Source organism: Ammospiza nelsoni, chromosome 15 (assembly GCF_027579445.1).
Source record: "Ammospiza nelsoni isolate bAmmNel1 chromosome 15, bAmmNel1.pri, whole genome shotgun sequence".
NCBI classification, from domain to species: domain Eukaryota; kingdom Metazoa; phylum Chordata; class Aves; order Passeriformes; family Passerellidae; genus Ammospiza; species Ammospiza nelsoni.
The window spans coordinates 19,650,033-19,659,273 of record NC_080647.1 but is presented as its reverse complement, the minus strand read 5'-3'; positions in this window follow the sequence as shown (position 1 = coordinate 19,659,273).

The window sequence follows — 9,241 nt, the reverse complement described above, 5'->3', positions numbered from 1 at the left end:
CATTTTCAAACACAGGTGCAGACCGACAAATCCTAATCTCTGCCAGCAGACAAGTTCTATAGAGCATTCCCTCATCAGAGAATACAGACAGTGAGCATATTTCAACGCATGGCTCACGTCCATTCCTTACCAGTCACTAGGGAAATAAACTTCAAAATACTCTGCAACCGTTGTAAAATCACTTCTGCTGCCATCCTGGACTTGGGACCCTGACAGTCTGGGAGCCCCCCCAGCAGTTCTGCCATGTTGCCAGCCCGCTCCTGGCTGGCAAACCTGTGTCCTCTGCTGCCAGCCCTGCCACGGGTCACCTCCATGGATCGGTCCCTGCCGCAGCCACCGAGACCCTGCTGCTCGTAGGGAGCGGTCAGACACCTCCCAGCCTTGACAACCCCAAATTTGGCGTGCCCAGCTGCTCCTGACAATCTTTTTCTTTCTCTCATCAACTTATCCTCTTTCCTCTTCAAGGAGGGCCCGTTCTGCAAGGCTTTTCTGGACCCCAGTGCGGCATTGAATAACCTCTTAACAACAATGTGTTAAGATACTTCCCTGCCTTTCATGCAAAAAACCTTCATTCACACTTCTGGTCTCTTCTAGCACCAAGATGTCATCACTTCACATTCTAACATCTCAGAGTTTCCTAACTACTTCTCTACTTCAACTTCTGTCTTTCTTCTCTCTCAATTGTAACCCTTATGGGATTGATATTTAATCCTCCCCTATTTCCTTCTCCAGTCCTAACTTCTTTGCTGATTTTTTTTCTCCATCCTCTTGGTGTAATTTCAAATCTCTAGCTCTCATTTTCCTATTTTCTGATATAACTCTCATTCTTAATTGCACTTGTAAGACTCTTCCCAATAAATTGCTACCTGCCCCTGGGACCAATAACACATCTCCCATCTAAATTTTAGTTTCTTCCCTCAATTACCGCATCTTTAATGACTAGAAATGTAAAACTTTCTCTTCTTGCCCCTGTTACTTTCACTATATGTTTGCTCACACTATAACCTTTTGGAACGTTTAACAGGCAGGTTCTCTCTCTCCCTGTGTCTATTACAAATTCTAATTCTTCTTCTCAGGGACTCACTTTTAAAGTTATCACCAGCTCCAGATGGTATTTGTCCCCCCCAAAAAAAATTAGAGCCTATGACTTTTTTATTTTTTTATGCGCCCATTTCTTTAAAGATTTTCAGATCTTCTGCTTACTTAGAATCATTTTCCTTTTTCTCTCAAGTTTGTTTATCTATTTATTTGGAATTTCTTCTTTCCCCTCTAAAAGCTGTCCCTCAAAAACCTTTTGTTTTCATATTTCACCTTTGATATGCTGTCTCATTTATTCTCTTGGTTATGTAATTACGATAACTATTAATGGGTTTGCTCCCCTCCTCATTATTTTAACCCCACTCAGGAGGTACAGTTGGCATTTTGTCTTCTCTGGGGGTCTCCGCAGATTATCTTTTTCTTAAGCTTTTATTTCAGTTGCTCTCATTAATTGCTTTTCTTCCTGAGAAAAACATTATTTTCATTACCAACCACATCTCTTCTCAAGTATAAATGTTTGGACCTAAATTTGGTCAAATTGTTCAGCTATGCCTATGGGATCCTCCAAATATCCCTTTTAATTATTTCTTAAAATTTCAGACCTCAGACGAAGTCAAAGGAGCATTTACAAACTCTGATCTGTTCCCTCTTATGAGAACCTCTCTTAATGGAAATAGACCAATCTCTTTATCCCATTCTTTTTGGATTTTTATCTTCTATAGCCTTTCTCCCGTATTTTTAGGAAGAATCAGGAGAGGGCTTTTTTCTAACTGAACTTTTAGTGTTGGGATAAGGTGATTCCTTTAGAGAGTTTCCCGGAGCAGCCGGAGCTGTGGTTACCAAGGGAATGGAGCTCAGGGCAGGACGGGGAGACTCGGCCCAGCTCAGGGTCTGGGGGCTCCAAAGGCGGGGTCTGCAGCCGGGATGGCCCGAGGGGATCGGCACAGCTCAGGGTCTGGGGGCTCCAAAGGCGGGGTCTGTGGTTGGGATCGCCCGAGGGGATCGGCCCAGCTCAGGGTCTGGGGGCTCCAAAGGCGGGGTCTGTGGTTCGGATCGCCCGAGGGGCCGTTCCGGTGCAGGCCGAGCTGGAGCGGGGATCGCCCCCTCACGGCTCACGGTGGCTGATCCGGCACAGACAAAGCCGGGACTGACCCCGGCTGCAGCGGCGGGAGCCGACAGAGTCAGGGCAGCCGGGGATGGGACAGACGGGACAGATGGGACTCTCTTTCGGTGCGATCAGCGCGGTAACCACGGTGCACACGGCCGGACAGACCCCCAGCCCCGGCACGAACTGCGGAGCGGCCGCGGGCCAGGCGGCCGGACTGGGACAGACGGACTGGGACAGACGGACCGGGACAGACGGACTGTGCCGGAGCCGGCACAGGGGCTGGGGGGGTGCAGCTGCGAACGAGTGGGGGAACGAACGGCAATGGATGAGGTAATTTTGTTCTCAGCTCTATACTTTCCCCGTTTTTCTTTTACTGCCTTTCAAAAACGTTATTTTCTTACAGCCTCCCCCCTCCCCAGCATGTGGTATACTCTTTTTCTTCTGGATTAAACGGTTTTTACAAATAAATCCAGAGCTTAACAAATCTAAACTTCTGCTTGGATACTTTGAAATGGTCGACGAGCCTTCTCATATTGTTTTTCTCATCACCCTTTTATTTATCTGTTGGCAAATTATACATGTTTCAGGTACTTGCTTTTCTACTCTAAAAGTCTCCGTGCACCCATAGTTCTTTTAAAAAAATGATCACACAAAGCCTGAGTATCCCACCGGGCTTTTTGATACATGTCCTCTGCTATTCCCTAGTAAGCGTTTTATTATCTAATTGTCTTCCATCAAGACGTTTCTTTTTCCCCGATTTATATTGTTCGCCACCTATCTTGTTTTAATTCCCTTTTTTTGCTTCTCTAAACTTTGGAATTTCCAATTTTTCTTCATTTGGAGTTAATATTAACTCTTTCAGCTCTATTTTCTGCTACATCTTTAGCTTCTTGATCTGCCAATTATTTCTTCTTATTTCTGGGTCTTTACCTTTTGGTGTCCTTTAATATGTATTATTGCTATCTCTCTTAGGTAATTTTAATGCCTCTAAAACCTCGAAAGTAAGTTTCTCATGTACTAATCTTTCTTCTTTAATTAAGTAATCTCCCTTTTTAAATTTTTCTTAAGGTATGTGCTACTCTAAAGGCATACCTTGAATCAATATATAACTCCTTTCTTTTGTGTTAATTTTTCTAATGCTCTTTTAAAGTATAGAATTCACAAGTTTGCATGTTTTTTCTCATCAACTTCTGCATACCCTGTATTTTGCAAGGAGTTGTATCTGTTTGTTGACATAACTCCCAAAGTGCTGTCTTGGGGTATTTCTGGTGGTAATTTTTTTGCTTTTCTTTTCCTGTATCCACCTTACTGGATTTCTGTCTCATTTTTCAATTTTCTATCTATTCATCCCCTGCTTCCATTTTTCACTTTTTACTAACAATTTAAATACCACTTTTCTTTCAACTACTTACACCCAAAAAAAACCCCTTTTTCTCACACTGCTTTTCAATACAATCCACCTCCCTCCAAGGAGATATGGTAAGGCTTAAAGTGCACAATCTACATTACCTATACTTTCATTCGTCTCCATTCACTCACTTTTATTTCTCATTCACTTTCACACATTCCTTCACACTCTCAAGACAGAAAGTGGATCCTTATTGCTAGAAAATCACAGGTCCTTGTGGCCCCCTCTTTTGCTTTGGGGTTTACCTCCAGGTCTCAGTGTCACCAGGCCCCCTAGAAGGGCCCTGACTCTGGCTGCCTCTGGTGTCCGTTCCCCTGTGAGGCTGTCTGCGTGTCTTTCACACTCTTCAGCTACGGCCCCTCACACGCCCAGGGAACGCTAGCCTGGTTCGCAGGTCACTCACTCCTCTTCGGCCCAGAAGCCCCCACCCAGCCGGGAGCTACAGCCTGGTGTGCAGGTCACTCACTCCTCTTTCCGCTGCCTCCCCCTTCCCACCCGCCCGGGAAGTTGAGGCTGACTTTGTGTGGGTCTCACTCTCGCACACCACAAAACAACAGTAAGGTGCCTTTTACTTTCACATCACCTATTACAAGTTTAGGTGTTACTGGCCAGTCCCGGTGCTATTGGATATCCCTCAACCCAGCTGTGTTATCCAACCTCAAATGCTCTTGGGCAATTTTTCCCTCAATCCTGCCATGTTGTCCAATCCCAGATGCTCTCGGGTATTTTTCCCTCAATCCAGCTGTGTTGTTCAACCCCAGATGCTCTTGGGCATTTTCTGTCCCTCAACCCAGCAGTGTGGTATAACTACAGATGCTCTTGGGCATTTAATTTGTTTTGCTGTGTTGTCCAACCCTGGATGTTCTTGGGCATTTTTTATCCCTCAATCCGGCTGTGTTGTTCAACCCTGGATCTTGTTGGGCAAAAATTTTTCCCTCAATCTAGCTGTGTTGTCCAACCCCGGCTGCTGTTAGGCAAAATTTTCATCCCTCAATCTAGCTGTGTTGTCCAACCCTGGATGCGGTTGGGCAAAATTTTCATCCCCCAATCTAGCTGTGTTGTCCCACCCTGAGTGCTCTTGGGCATATCCTCACTCGGACAGAATTCTGCTCAACCCTGCTCTTGGATGCTCTTGGAATATAAATCCCTCAACCCAGCAGGTTTTAGGGGCCCCTCCTGTCCCGTTTCCTAGTGGATTGGGCTAGGAAACCCTGCTCCCTACCTCCGAGGGGTCCAACCCCTCCCTGCGACCCAGTCCCAGTTACTCCGGGGGATTCTTTCACTCTCTTACCATTCGCTTCGTCTCTTTACTGGCCGCTTTTCTCGCGAAAAGTCGGAAACGCAGCACGGGAGACTCCGCACTCACTTGGCAGGTCTGGGACAAGCAGCCCGCCTCTCATTGACACGCATTCATCCCCCTGTACCTGCCCCCCCCCGAGAAATACTTACCAATCCTTTTTCCTTCCCGGGTTATTCGTGCGCACTACTAGTCCTAGGGGGCCAATTACCGCGGTTGTAGGGAGCCTTTTTCCCTTCTCTTTGTTTTATTGCCTCCTTTTGTCCACAGATCGTAACCTGCGTCTGTCGGTCACCCCACGGGAGACAGAGCGAGGCTGCCAAAGAGGGCAGGGCGCGCCTTCCCCACTCTGACTCTCCTAAAGCACCGGCAGCGAGGTGTTAGCAACCATCCTCTGCTACCAAATTGTGAAAAACACCAATCACTTGCTTTTAAAATTTTTAAAAGTTTAATCATAATAAAATGGTTAAAAGGAATAGTAACACAATTAGAGTAATAACAATTTGGACAAATTGAATTAGGACAATATGAGACAATAAAAAACAAAGAGTTATGGACGTCCGGGTACCTTTTTCTGGGCATCACAAGCCCGAAAAAGGACACCTGTTAACAAAGGATTAATCCTTAAGAAGAATAGCCCGTTGCATATTCATACACTTTATACATTATGCATAAATTCCATTCAAACACAGGATTCTGTCTGGGCAGTGTCAACTTCTTCCTTCCAATCCTAACAGTGCCTCCAAGGCGGGAAGAAGTTCATTTCTTCTGAAAAGGCAATAAATTCCCTTTCTCTCATAGATTTAGGTGTCCTGTGGCTGCTATCTCGCTGCAAGCCCTTTCTGTTAAACAAAGCATCTTACATAGCATAGTTTCTATTTTAACAATTTTTATAACCTAAAATTATATTTAACACAGTACTTAAGAAAATTAATACAACATTATTTTCTAACACAACACATATAATATTCATTTTAATATTTGCAAAAAGCCAATCATAAAATACATGCATTTTTCACACTCTGTGTTTATAAATTGAGACAGAGCAGAAGAATGACAGGACTAAGGCAGAGCAATGGGGGGAAAAAAACAATAAAAAGACAGAAGACAGCAACAGGCAGCAGGCCAGAGCAACAAGAAAAACCAGGAAGAGCAGACCAATATAGAAACCAAGGAGTGAGAAAGTGGGATACTGTGAAAGGGAGAAGGATGCTGGGATAGAGACAATGAGAGCAACAGAGAATAACAGAGATATGAAGAACAAGAAAAAACAGGGCCAGCTGGCTGGAGTAATAAATATCAGGGTTGGGGAAACAGCAAAAGGATCACACTAATACATGAACAGCAAATTGGAAAGGGAAAGTGTGAGAAATCAGTGGTCACTTTTAAAATTTCAAAGGTTTATTAAACCTTAACAAAAATAAAACAAAGGACTGAATAAGAAAAAATTACAATGCTGGAAGTCTCTGTGACCAGCAGCCACGTGTTTGTCTAGAAAATGGATGGTCTGCTTTTTATACTCTTGGCCCTTCCCAAAGTCTTTTCAGTCAATTCCTTCTCTGCCGTCCATTGATGGAGATCCCTTTCTTACAACTTGATTAGCGGTCAGGTGTTGCCGTGCCGCACCTCCTAGTAACAAGCCTGCCCCCCCAAATGCCCCGACCAGTGACTACAGTACAAGGGGGAAGTGAAAGAGGACTATGGGGAGAACATATAACGTAACTGTACATCTATAAAACTTCTCTTTACTTACACATAATATTCATCTCTTAATTGTGAAAGCTAACCATCGTATTGCTTATTTATAACACAAGTGAGATCCAGAACTGAAACAAACAGCAACAGTTAGCAAAACAAAAGGATAGAGAGAAATAAAAGGAAGGAGGAAAGAGATAGGAATGCAGGAACACACTGCAGTAGACAGAGGTACAGAGAGGAAAAAATGCCAAAGAACAGGCCAGATAAATTGTGAAGAGAAAAGAGGCATATTCACCTCAGAACAAATCAATGGAGAAGTAAAAAACAGCTGTAAGCTGCAGAAGAGAGACAGAGGATAAAAAAAGGAGACAGAACTGGTGAGAGACAGAAGCATAGAGAGAAAAAGGAAAGGGAGTGTGGTAGCGTGATAGATGAGTAATGCGATGATTGGCTCTCACAATTAATAGACAAATATCATGTATATAGGTTTACAAAAGTTTTATTGATTTTTTGTTATGTTTTACCCCCTCATGTTGTTACCAAGGGACAGCTGGGTTGGGACATCTGGAAGGGCTGGCTTGTCACTATGGGGACATCTGACTTCCAGTCAGGATTTGAGGAAGAGATCTCCACCACTGGACAGCAAAGAAGGGGATGATGGACAGAACTTTGGGAGAGGTTAAAGGGTTAAAAAGGGGAAACATCCATTGTGAGGGGGGCTGAGCACATGGTGGGGGAAATCTTTTCCTCCCAGCACCGTAACCTTTTTTCTCTATTCAGTCTTCTGTTGTATTTTTGATAAGGTTTAATAAATCTTCCTAAACTATGAAAAGTGAGTAGCTGTTTCTCACAGGTAGGAAGAGGAAGCAAGACAAATAAGAGACAAAAAGAGAGGTATAGGGAAGCAAAATAAAACAGTCACAGCAGCATGTGAAAAAAAGCGAGTCAGGAGAGAAGCAAAGAGGCCTTGAGACACACAAAACGGAAGACAGGGCCCAAGGGACCTTAGACTTACCTCAGCTATGATTCTCGGATGATTCTTGGCACTGCCGGGAAAATTTACCAGTTTGAATGCATCTTTCCCCTTCTCACCCAGTGAGGCAGGCTTTCACTTGTCTGCAGAGACCTGCCGGATGGCCTCCAATTTTTATTTGTCTTTTTTATGGCCTCTCCAGTCTCTGCCACAGCAGCTCCTGTCTGAGCCAGTAAGTGCTCATCCTGTCCCTCTTCAACCTACGGCCTGGAGGGAGTAAGGCTGGTACTAAGGTTGGAAATTATATACAGTTTCAGTTTTTCATGTAAAATTTTTAAATTCTAATGTAACTTTAGTCAGTTTAGCTCGCTGTTGCCCAGGGAGAAGAGAATTGAAGTTTCTTTTCAGGGGACTGGTTCACCAGGTGAGGTCTGATGAGCTTAAACTCAAGGGACTGGAAGTAGCTCAGAAGATACACAAAAGGAAATAACCATTAACAACCATCAACATCAGACAACACTCCTGGCATGATCAGAGACACCTGCTCTGAGAAAACAGAGATAAGAATGAAAACCTAATTAGCATTGAAGGTGAAGAAATTCGTATCCAACAGGAAACCAAATATTAAGAACTGTGCAACTTGGAAATAATTGAGATTGAACCAACTAATTTCTATGGGTTTTGACTGTATAAAATACGTGAAAAATCGAGTAAAGAGCTGAGTCATTGAATTATTTTCTCTGCACAATCTGGGCAATGTGTGGATGAAATTATTTCTGTTGCACATCCTGGCCAGAACAACATCCTGGCCAGAATAAAGTAATGCCTTGATTCTCTAACACTAAAAACTTTGAAGAGCTGTTTTTGTTTTTCCTGCAGTTTCAGTGACACTAATGTGAAAAGTCTGTTCACTCTCCTGTGAAAATTTAAAAAGTTTAATAAAGGACCAAAGGAGACAAGGACTGCAGAGCAAAGGTTATTATGGCCGGGTGCATCTTGGCACTCAGCCAAGACCATGCCTGCTAGTTTGGAAACACCCTTTATACACTATTCTATTACATCAGCCTGTTACATATTCATAGGCCCTTATGCATAGTAAACTTTTTCCCCAAACTAGTTTACATGTTCCAAGAACTGTTCAGCATGGTTCCTCCTCAGTTCCACATTTTTAGAGCATGTGTATTCCTTGGTTGGGGTTTTAATCCATTCTTATCATCTCCTGTTTTGGGCCTTGATCCACACTGCCTTCAGACGGTGAGTGCTGATAGTTGGCATATCTGTAGCAGGTGTCCTCATCCTGTGTTCACTGGATGTTATTTCATCCAAGCAGGCATTTTAACACAAGCATACTTATATCAGCTATTTCACTAAGCTTAATTAACAACAGAAATAAAAACAGTATCTTTGTTAGAAAGTTACTTTAACATCCCACATATAAATCCATTTTAATATTTGTGAAAAGCCACTATTATAATATGTATCTATAACACTAACGACCCAAACAAGCCCCAGGCGGGTGCAGTCACTCGCATCATTGCCTGGGGATGCTTCGGGGAAGAATGGACATGCAGATGCTCAGCTGCGGCCTCTGGCAGAGGGAAAGAAGCAGCAGCGACTGTTATTACCGTAGATACCTTGCACGAATCCCTCATTCTGCAGGGGCTTCTGGGGGACACCTCGACAGCCAACCTGCCGCGTGGGGTGGCTAGTGGACACAGG